Source organism: Triticum aestivum, chromosome 2D (genome assembly GCF_018294505.1).
Source record: "Triticum aestivum cultivar Chinese Spring chromosome 2D, IWGSC CS RefSeq v2.1, whole genome shotgun sequence".
Taxonomy (NCBI): Eukaryota; Viridiplantae; Streptophyta; class Magnoliopsida; order Poales; family Poaceae; genus Triticum; species Triticum aestivum.
In genome coordinates, this window is record NC_057799.1 from 651,310,435 (window position 1) to 651,323,105 (window position 12,671).

Here is a 12,671-nt window from a genome sequence, read left to right on the forward strand (position 1 = left end):
CGTCGCGGATGATGTGTTTAAAGGCCGCTAGGGCTTCGGCATCCGGACAGTCGACGATCTGGTTCTTTTTGGTTAGGAACCTAGTCCAGAATTTCCTGGCCGACTCTCCGGGCTGTTGAACTATGTGTCTTAAGTCATCGGCATCTGGTGGCCGGACATATGGATCGGTTGTTCCATCGTATGATTCGATATTTATGGGTTTAAACCCTTCTGGGAATTCATGATCGATTACTTCGTCAGTGAAGCAAAGAGGGTGTGCGGCGCCTCTATATCGGGCCACATCGCGACGTAGCTCCGATGGAGTCCGTCTGCGGTTTTCGGCCCGGGTGTGACTAGGCTTGTCACGTCCGAGTAGATAGCCGTCGTCACGTGTTGGGGCACGTCCTCGTGATCCGTAGATCGATCCGGTATGTCCTGCTCTATTGTCCAGGTCCTGCCGCAGGTCATGTGTATAGCCACGAGTTGTGTTATTTCTGCCTTTACTGTGAGGTGGGGCGGGCTGGTGTTCGACTTAAGTTGCCGCTTTATCCTGACCACGCGGTGGTCGGCCAGCCGCATTGTGTGATGATGGTATGGGCTCCAGCGCCTCATCATCGAACTGAGGTAGCAATTTGCGCTTCGGGTAACTTTTGGCTGGGCGCTTGAGGCCGTATTCTTCGGCTGCGAGGACATCAGTCCATCTATCGTTGAGCAGATCTAGGTCAGCTTGAAGCTGCTGCTGCTTCTTTTTCAGGCTCCTTGCAGTGGCTATTAGCCGGTGCTTAAAGAGCTCCTGCTCGAGAGGTTCCTTAGGCACGATAAAATCCTCGTTGCCGAGGCTCACCTCATCCTCGGAGGGTGGGAGATAAGTACTGTCCTCCGAGTCGTCGTGTATGGCCTGATCATCAGGGCTAACTTGCCCGTTTTCCCGTTCCTCCTGTTCGGAAGTTATCTCAATGGGGTCTTCGTTGTCTTCGGCATCGTCCAGAGTATTGTTTTCTCCTGTGCCGGTATTGCTGTTTTTCTCACGGCGTGGTTTAGAGCGGCGTCGCTGACGTCGGCGCTTTGGCTGTATCTCAGGAGGTTTATCCCCGGCTGAATCCTTCTCATTGTCGCCGTTGTTCTCTTTGGGTGTATCCACCATGTACACGTCATATGAGGAGGTGGCTGTCCAGCGCCCTGTGGGTGGTGGTTTTTGTGCCCGCTCCTCTCCGGCATCGTCGTCCATACGATCGATGTCTTCGAAGCCGTAATCAAGCTCATCGGTTAAGTCTTCGACGGTGGCTATGAAGTGGGTGGTGGGTGGGAAGCGGAATTCTCCGTCATCAGCTTGCAATTCGAACTGGATATAGTTCGGCTGAGCGTCTCCTGATAAGGAGAGGGCTTTTAATGAGTTTAGCACATCGCCTAAAGGCAAGTGCCGGAAGATGTCCGCGGAGCTGAACTCGATGATCGGCGCCCGATTAGGATCGATGGGCGCGGATGCGCGCGGTCCGGATCCTAGAGCCGGAGACGAGTCCGAGGTTCCGGTAACACAGACCTTGCTCGAGGCTGAGTCTGGGTGCGGCTCCAACGCCGCTGAGTGTGCGGCTTCCGTGGCGGGGTTAAGCTTCCCATCCTCGGCCGGCGTGATCTGCTCTGGATCTTAGGCCAGAGCAGTTACAGGTGCTATCTCCCGGGCATAGTCCAATGACAGATTTAAATCATGTTCATCGTGGTGGCTAGGAGAGGCTGCCATAGGCTCGAATCCGTCGAAGATCAAGTCTCCGCGGATATCGGCAACGTACTTTAAGCTTCCAAACCTGTCTTGATGGCCAGGGCGTAGCTGTCGATCTGCTCTAGATGGCCCAGTGAGTTGGCGCGCAGTGAGAAGCCGCCGAATACGAAGATCTGTCCGGGGAGGAAAACCTCCCCTAGACTACGTTGTTGTGGATGATTGAAGGGGCCATCAAACCTTTTGAGGACGGCATAGTGGAACTCTCAATGAAAGCACCAATGTCGGTGTCAAAACCGGCGGATCTCGGGTAGGGGGTCCCAAACTGTGCGTCTAAGGTCGATGGTAACAGGAGACAGGGGACACGATGTTTACCCAGGTTCGGGCTCTCTCTATGGAGGTAATACCCTACTTCCTGCTTGATTGATCTTGATGAATATGAGTATTACAAGAGTTGATCTACCACGAGATCGTAATGGCTAAAACCCTAGAAGTCTAGCCTGTCTGGCTATTGTTATGATTGTTCTCTTTCGGACTAAGCCCTCTAGTTTATATACACACCGGAGGGGACTAGGGTTGTACAAAGTCGGTTACAGAGAAAGGAATCTTCATATTTGGTCGCCAAGCTTGCCTTCCACGCCAAGGTGAGTCCCATCCGGACACGGGTAGAGTCTTCGGTCTCGTATCTTAACAGCCCATTAGTCCGGCCCATGTCCAACATGCTGGACGTCCGAGGACCCCTTAGTCCAGGTCTCCCTCAACCGTCACTGGCCCATGCGACCGCCACCAAAGAAGGTTCGGGTCAATGACGGGCTTTCTCCTTACCAAGCTGCGCCCCCCGAAAGGTAGCACCTCCCAGTACCAGCCCGGCGGAGCCCAGTCCCGGACATGGCTCCTCACCAAGCCCAGGCCTCCTCCGCCGAGTCGACGACGAGGATGCAGGATAGGCATCGTCGACGTCGATGCGGGAATAATTGGTTTAACTAAAAAAATAACAACAAATGTGACACCTAAAACACCTAAATTCTATTAACTACACCTAATTAAAAACCTACATTTTGAACATGATTCGATCATAGCTAGGGTTCATACTACATTATTCTAAGATTAAACACCTAAAATACCTAAATTAAATTAACAACATCGGGTGGCTGCTCTCACCTCAATCGAGGTCGGAGGGGGTCGATGATGGGGACGACGGCGGGGATGATGCAGGGGCTCCTTGATTTCTGCAAAAACAAAATATAAACAGAAACATTATTATTGTCATCTTAGGACTTAGTGAAAGTCCGTAAGCTACATTAAATTATTCTATTCAAATTTACTTATTCAAAATTTCTAAAATTTTCCTATTCTATTCAAAAGACCTACATTTACTTATTTTTTTTTAATTTCATATTTTATTCTATTCAAATTTACTTATTCAAAATTTCTAAAAATTTCCTATTATATTCAAAAGACCTACATTTACTTATTGTTTTTAAATTACTTATTCAAAATTTCTAAAAATTTCCTATTCTATTCAAAAGACCTACATTTACTTATTCTTTCCAAATTACTTATTCAAATCTTCTAAAAACAAAATATACTAAAAACCTACATTTACTAAAAACAAAAACCTACATTTAACAAAAACTAAAACCTATTTACAGAAAGGGGGAGGAGGAGGCCAGGAGGAGGAGGAAGGAGGAGGAGGAGGGAGGAGGAGGGGAAGGAGGAGGATGAGAGAGCAGGAGGGGGAGGAGGAGAGACGAGGAGGGAGGAGGAGGAGAGAGCAGGAGATGGAGGAGGGAGGAGGAGGAGGAGGAGGAGGAGGAGGGGGCCGCCGGAGAGGGAGGAGGAGGAGGAGGAGGAGGAGGGAGGGATCGACCTTGGGGTGGAGGAGGAGGACGGCGTGAGAGGCGAGGGCGACAGAGAGTGTGAGGGGGAGAGTGAGACGACGCGCGTGGCGGTTTGGATAAGTGCCCTTAGTGGTAGTGTTTGTACGTAAAAAGCGCTACTTCTGAAGTTAATAGAAGTAGCGCTCTCTGTATAAAAGCGCTAATACTAAAATCAATAGCAGTAGCACTCTATGTATTAGCGCGCTACTGCGAACGCTAAGCATGTAAATTTTTTTCAAAAATAAATTGGTCATCAATGATCTTTTTGTGTAGAATCTAAATTGTCAATAGGAATCTTCTCCGATTTAAGAACCAGCGAAGATTCCTATTGCGGCCACAGATCCTACACATAGAGTTCAATGAAGATCAAGTGGTTGTGATGGTTTGAGAAGCACCATATTTAAGGTGGTAAAAATTCTGTTCACGGAGCGAGGTGGGACTAAACTTTGGTCTTATTAGGAGGGGACTGCATATATTAGTATCGCTGTTAAGGGAAAAAAGCGTTGTTGCTAAGATCAACAGTAGTAGCGCTTTTTCCCATGAGCGCTACTAGTATCCCTAGCATACCTGGAATAGTTTGTCAGTTTTAGTAGTAGCGCATTTTCCAGTTCCAGCGCTCCTGCTATGCTCATAGTAGCAGCGCTTGTAGTGCAACAGCACTACTGCTAAGTAGCAGCAGCAGTTACTATTTTACAGCGCTACTACTATGCTACTGTGTATAAGCATTTTCCTAGTAGTGTTACTACCGAACCTCGTAGGTCAACCAGAGTATGATCCGCACCAGAGTGGTGCGGTAATCCGGTTCTGGAAGTCATGCTACTAGACCATGATGAACCTACGAACTATAAGGAAGCGATGATGAGCCCAGATTCCGCGAAATGGCTTGAGGCCATGAAATCTGAGATGGGATCCATGTATGAGAACAAAGTATGGACTTTAATTGACTTGCCCGATGATCGGCGAGCCATTGAGAATAAATGGATCTTCAAGAGGAAGACATACGCTGATAGTAGTGTTACTATCTAGAAAGCTCCAATTGTCGCAAAAGGGTTTTCGATAAATTCAAGGTGTTGACTACGATAAGATTTTCTCACTCGTAGCGATGCTTAAGTATGTCCGAATCATGTTAGCAATTGCCACATTTCATGAAATCTGGCAAATGGATGTCAAAACTGCATTCCTTAAATAGATTTCTTAAAGAAGAGTTGTATATGATGCAACCAGAAGGTTTTGTCTATCCTAAAGGTGCTAACAAAATGTGCAAGCTCCAGCGATCCATCTATGGACTGGTGCAAGCATCTCGGAGTTGGAATATACGCTTTGATGAGTCGATCAAAGCATATAGTTTTATACAGACTTGCGGTGAAGCCTGTATTTACAAGAAAGTGAGTGGGAGCACTACAGCCTTTCTGATAAGTATATGTGAATGACATATTGTTGATCGGAAATGATGTAGAATTTTCTGGAAATCATAAAGGAGTGTTTGAAAGGAGTTTTTCAAAGAAAGACCTCGGTGAAGCTGCTTACATATTGAGCATCAAGATCTATAAAGATAGATGAAGACGCTTGATAAGATTTTTCAATGAGTATATACCTTGACAATATTTTGAAATAGTTCAAAATGGAACAGTCAAAGAAGGAGTTCTTGCTTGTGTTGCAAGGTGTGAAGTTGAGTAAAACTCAAAACCCGACCATGGCTGAAAATAGAAAGAGAATGAAAGTCATTCCCTATGCCTCAGTCATAGGTTCTATGAAGTATGCTATGCTGTGTACCAGACCTATTGTGTACCTTGCCATGAGTTTGGCAAGGGGATACGATAGTAATCCAGGAGTGGATCACTGGACAACGGTCAAAATTATCCTTAGTTACCAATTGACTAAGGAAATATTTCTCGGTTATGGAGGTGATAAAGAGTTCGTCGTAAAGAGTTACGTCGATGCAAGATTTTACATCAATCCAGATGACTCTAACTCTCAATCTGGATACATATTGAAAGTGGGAGCAATTAGCTAGAGTAGCTCTATGCAAAGCATTGTAGACATAGAAATTTTCAAAATATATACGGACCTGAATATGGCAGACCCGTTGACTAAACCTCTCTCACAAGCAAAAACATGATCACACCTTAGTACTCTTTGGGTGTTAATCACATGGCGATGTGAACTAGATTACTGACTCTAGTAAACCCTTTGGGTGTTGGTCACATAGCGATGTGAACTATGTGTGTTAATCACATGGTGATATGAACTATTGGTGTTAAATCACATGACGATGTGAACTAAATTATTGACTCTAGTGCAAGTGGGAGACTGAAGGAAATATGCCCTAGAGGCAATAATAAAGTTGTTATTTATATTTCCTTATATCATGATAAATGTTTATTATTCATGCTAGAATTGTATTAACCGGAATCTTAGTACATGTGTGAATACATAGACAAACAGAGTGTCCCTAGTATGCCTCTACTTGACTAGCTCGTTAATCAAAGATGGTTAAGTTTCCTAGCCATAGACATGTGTTGTCATTTGATGAATGGGATCACATCATTAGAGAATGATGTGATGGACAAGACCCATCCGTTAGCTTAGCACTATGATTGTTTAGTTTATTGCTATTGCTTTCTTCATGACTTATACATGTTCCTATGAGTATGAGATTATGCAACTCCCGAATACCGGAGGAACACTTAGTGTGCTATCAAACGTCACAACGTAACTGGGTGATTGTAAAGATGCTCTACAGGTGTCTCCGATGGTGTTTGTTAGGTTGGCATAGATCGAGATGAGGATTTGTCACTCCGTGCTTTGGAGAGGTATCTCTGGTCCCTCTCGGTAATGCACATCACTATAAGCCTTGCAAGCAATGTGACTAATGAGTTAGTTAGGGGATGATGCATTACGGAACGAGTGAAGAGACTTGCCGGTAACGAGATTGAACTAGGTATTATGATACCGACGATCGAATCTCGGGCAAGTAACATACCGGTGACCAAGGGAACAACGTATGTTGTTATGCGGTTTGACCGATAAAGATCTTCGTAGAATATGTAGGAGCCAATATGAGCATCCAGATTCCACTATTGGTTATTGACCGGAGATGAGTCTCGGTCATGTCTACATAGTTCTCGAACCCGTAGGGTCTGCACGCTTAACGTTAGATGACGATTGGTATTATGAGCTTATGTGACTTGATGTACCGAAGGTTGTTCGGAGTCTCGGATGAGATCACGGACATGACGAGGAGTCTCGAAATAGTCGAGACATAAAGATTGATATATTGGACCATGTTGTTCGGACACCGGAAGTGTTCCAGAGAGTTTCGGATAAAACCAGAGTGCCGGAGGGTTACAGGACCCCCCCCGGGAAGTTAATGGGCCACCATGGGCCTTAGAGGAGAGAGGGCCACCCAGGAGGTGGCGCCCCCCCAGTCCGAATTGGACAAGGGGTGGGGGCGGCGGCCCCTCCTTCCTTCTCTCCCCTTCCTCCTTCCTTCCCCTCCTTGTTGGACTAGGAAAGGGGGAGTAGGTTCCCCCCCTTGGGTCAGCCCCTTGAGGCCGTCCGGCCCCCTCCTCCCCTCCTTTATATACGGGGGAGGGGGGCACCCCATAGACACACAAGTTGATCTTTAGCCGTGTGCGGTGCCCCCCTCCACAGTTTTCCACCTCGGTCATATCGTCGTAGTGCTTAAGCAAAGCCTGCGCCGGTAACTTCATCATCACCATCAACATGTCGTCATGCTGACGGAACTCTCCCTCGGCCTCAGCTGGATCTAGAGTTCGAGGGACGTCACCGAGCTGAACGCGTGCAGATCACAGAGGTGCCGTACGTTCGGTACTTGATCGGTTGGATCGCGAAGACGTTCGACTACATCAACAGCGTTACTTAACGCTTCCGCTTTCGATTTAGGAGGGTACGTGGACACACTGTCCCCGCTAGTTGCTATGCTTCTCCTAGATAGGTCTTGCGTGATCGTATGAATTTTTTTGAAATACTACGTTCCCCAACACCCAACACACCCAATACAACGGAAAATTGTATAGGTGCACTAGTTCGGCGAAGAGATGGTGATACAAGTGTAGTATGGATAGTAGATATAGGTATTTGTAATCTGATAATAAAAAAACAGCAAGCTAGCTAGTAACAAAAGTGAGCAAAAACGGTATTGCAATGCTTATAAACAAGGCCTAGGGTTCATACTTTCACTAGTGCAAAATCTCTCAACAATGATAACATAATTAAATCATATGACAATCCCTCAACGTGCAACAAAGAGTCACTCCAAAGTTCCTATCGGAGAACGTAGGACGAAAACGTGCATCGACCCCTATGCATAGATTACCCCAATGTCACATTGGGAATCCACGAGTTGAGTGCCAAAATATAAATCAAGTGAATCAATAGAACACTCCATTGTCACCACGGGTACCCACATGCAAGACATACATCAAGTGTTCTCAAATCCAATACTCAATCCAACAAAACGAGACCTCAAAGAGCAAGAATCAATTCATCACAAGAAGGTAGAGACGGAAGAACACCATAAGATCCAAATATATTAACAAAGCTCGCGATACATCAAGATCGTGCCAAATCGAGAACACGAGAGAGAGAGAGAGGAGAGAGAGAGAGAGAGAGAGAGAGAGAGAGAGAGAGAGAGAGAGAGATCAAACAGATAGCTACTGGTACATACACTCAGCCCCGAGGGTCAACTACTCCCTCCTCGTCATGGAGGCCGTCGGGATGATGAAGATGGCATCCGGTGATGATTTTTGGCGTCTGTCTCACGTCAAGGAGGTGCTTGAGGGGCCCACATGCTCGGGCGGCGCCCCCCCCCCCAGGCTTTTGGCTTCCTCGTCCACTTCCTGGCCCAGCTCTTGTGCTTCAGGGGTCTCTTTTGGTCCATCAAAATTCACCGTAAATTTTCAGCCCATTCCAAGAACGTTTTTTTCTGCACAAAAAACGACACCATGGTAGTTCTTCATAAAACAGCGTCGCCCCTGGTTAGTTCTAATCAAATCATACCAAAACCATATAAAATTGTTGTAAACATGGCATGAATATTTCATAAATTATAGATACGTTGGAGACATATCAGACCCAAAAGTGACAATAGTTGCGATACTCTCCGGGGATGACTGTAATTCGAGGAGATCATGTATTCACCATTTGTTAATATTTTGCTCTGGTTCTCTATTAAGATGGGGCCTTAATATACCTTACTTCCCTTATTGACCCCGCTGCGACGGGATGGTAGGACAAAAGATGTCAGGCAATTTATTACTATAAGCACGTATGACTATATACAAAATACATGCCTACGTTACATTGATGAATTGGAGCTATTGTGTATCGCTCTAGGGTATGACTATTACATGATGAATGTCATCCAACACAAATATCCATTACTGATCCTATGCCTACGTTTTTCATATATTGATCTTTCCTAAGTTAAACTGCTACTATTGCTACTACTATCAAACTATCATACTACTGTGCACCTAAACACTTTTTACAGATATTTAGTTCTCCATCCATGGTTGAATTGAAAACTCAACTTCTAATACTTACAAATATTCTTTGGCTCCCCTTGTGTCGAATCAATAAATTTGGGTGAAATACTACCTTCGAAGACTGTCGCGATCCCCTATACTTGTGGGTTATCACTGGCATCTCATGATATTCCCATGCAAAACAGCAAACATATTCTTTCAACAGCTCGATCAACTGAGCATTATGATCTGCTCTCAAATTCGTGTTTACAAATGTTGGCCTAGGAATTGAACCATCTCCTATATCTATCTCTTCTAATGGATCCCCCAACGTAAAACCTTGTCCAAGTTTATCCATCTAACTATTCTATAGACTCAAACATATCGTTCTCACTGAATTGATATTATGTAAGTCGCTTGTAACCACTCGGAGTTAGGATCCATATAAATACATTATACTTTGGAGCTGATTGGCACCAACCAGCTCTAAAGTAACGGGCACAATACCACTCTTTGTAGCACTGAGAAAATCAAACTCTGATAGGTCGCGCCCCGTCAAGCAAATAGCATTGCGATGTTGCCAATCCACCGATGCTTCGGCCAAAGCAATGCAAGACGAGTTATCCGCATGAATGACTTCCACTTCATTATCAACCCACTGAATTAAAACTGGTGCATGGTGGAAGCACGCATTGGTTGGCATGACCCCAATCATGGCCTAATATAATGTTGTAATTACCTTGCAGTTCGGCGACAAGGAACACAACAGCCAAAGTTTTGATTCCAACTGTAAGCTGCACAGACATCACAACTTTGGCTTTAGTTTCTATTTACCTTCAAATCCATTAAGCATGATATTGGTTTTTATCAACTCTTCGTCGGGCAAACCCGATTTTTTGAAGACTGAATAGGGCATGTGATTCAACACAGCACCACACCATCAACAAGCATCAGAGTGAGTGGTGACCCGTTAATATGACCTCTGAGATACAACAGTTTCACGTGTACCACTGGTTATTTTGGCTTCTCGAATATTGCATCTTTAGGACCAAAATCTAGCCGAGCCACTCCCCCTTCTTCTTCTACAATACGAAACTCAGTGGGTAAGTAGTACACCATATTAATATTCATACCTTCATGAACCGGTGTACATTCATAGTCCAACATACCATCCTCGTCCTCGGGCATGTGCACCAGATCTGAAATTTGTCTGAGAGAAGAGGAAGTAATAGGTGATGGAGACGATGTCAAAGCTGCATCGTCCTCTTTTGGTGGTGTAGGTGCTGCTGTGATAGATGTAGAAGCCGTTGCATCTTGTATTTGTTTAGACTTCCACACTTGTTTTGTAGGTACCATAGGCCAAGTGTCATTGAACAATATATCCCTTTGTTTCTCAGCCTCCTATTCCGCCATCTCTTGATTCATTAACCTTTATAGTTTCCTCTTCTGTGTCTTTGTTAGCCTTGGAGGACACCACTTTGGCTGAGTGTATTTAGGATCTCTTGGCTTTGCATGGCTGGTGCTTTCTTCATGATCATTAGCGAGTGCTTTGGCGCGATAGCAAGTATCGCCGTGAGTGATGCAAATGGAGGTACTGCTTTGGAGCTAGGTACACCCCCCCCCCCCCCCCCATCCGGAAAAAGGAAGAAGAAAACAAAGGCAGGATCCGTCCAAGGACGAAGATGCAATTACTGCAGGAATTAGCAGCTAGAATCGATCGGTGTGAGTGAGAGTGACTGGCATTGACGAGCGCATGCGTAAGCGTGTACATATATCATTGCTAATTCAGAGAAAAACAAAAAAGTTCCTATTTAGTTGATTAATTAGCTTGATTTTCCTCGAGAGAGTTGGGGAGGCATCTGTGGTTATGGCATCATCCCTTCCTCAACTCGTACAGCTATCTTAATTAACCTCCTTGGTAGCGATGGGTGCATGCACTTTACCAGTATAAATAAACGAGCAGGGAGTCAATAATTAATCAACGAGCAAGAAGATAGATGGATGGATGGAGCTCAGCCATGTTCCCCGAATACTATACGGGACGTGCTAATTCGCATCATCAATAACTACCATGAAAGTGATATGGTACTAAAAATATATTGTTAGACACTCAAAGAGGTTACTCCTTCCGTCTAGGTGTATAAGACTACCCACAGTGGGAGTAACAGAGATACTAACATCACACATATCTAGATAAAATAGATGATGTGGCAATAAATAAATGAAGAATAGGAGGCATGTGGTAACATAGTTAGTTATTTGTAGTGTGAGTAACATCACACATATCAAGGCAAGATGAGTCTATAGCCTAATAAACAATGTGTTATATGTTACCACACATATGTTATTCCCCACTATAGAGTTAGTAACATAGTGTAGTAACATGGGCATGTCTATGTAATCTTAGGTTGTGCACCGCAACCAAGGTGGAGGGAAAAACAAGATCCAATACAACCATCGCTAAGTGTTTTGGAAATATTTGATTTTGGTAAGATGACTTATACATCTGAGTACTAAACAATAAAAGTGATCTAGTACAACCAGTTGAAGAGAGTATGTAGATATTTTCTCAAGTCACCTTGTTCCCATCCGGCTGTTCATTAATCATTATACTATCGTACTCACGCGTACAGGACAGCAATCAACTCACGCCTCCGTCCACTGCCGGAAAAAGATAGCTAGCTAGGGACATGAAAAGAAAAGGACACCACACAGTGTTATAAAGCGATCGATCCATTTGAGTATTATAGACAAGTAATATAAAGCGATCGATCCATTTGAGTACTATATATCTGTATAGTGAGTAGTGTCATACGAATGGTAACATAGATGTCTTCATTTATTACTTTCTAGAGTTATTTTGCATTGGAAAACGCTATTTGATAGTAATGTTATGTTACTTCATTTGCCTCTCTGTTCATTAATTACTTTTCACATCATCATTTTTCTTGTATACCATCTATATTACTAGCTATGTTACTTCCATTATGACCAGCTTAATTCACTGTTTTCCAGCGAATTAATCTGGAGATGGCACGTCCATTCAATACGTGAATGCTGCATTAATTATGCGGTGTGATACTGCATGCATGCAGGCTGGTGAAGTGGCATAAATATTACTCCCTCCATTCCTAAATATAAGTCTTTGTAGAGATTTTATTATGGAGAACATACGGCTGTATATAGATGCATTTTAGAGTGTAGATTCACTCATTTTGCTCCCTATGTAGTCCATAGTTGAATCTCTACAAAGATTTATATTTAGGAACGGACGTAGGGAAAGTGGCACAAATAATTATTTATTCTTATGGAAAGTGGCACACATATTTTATTCTGCACACGGGCAGTAGTCTAGTCATGCTCATGCATGCAAAAGGTAACCAACTAAAAGAAAATGCTACCATTTCGACATGATTTGTTTGAGCTAAACTCACCGTCATGGAGATCTTCTAGAAGCTTTGAGTTTGGTATACGCTGTCATGCAGATCTTCAAGAAGCTTTCAGACGTAGGGCCAGTTCTTTTGGCAGCTTAAAAAATAAGCCGCCTCCTCCCCAGCTTTTGCCATACACCGTCTCTCTTATTCATTGGGGCTTCTAAACTAGTTATGG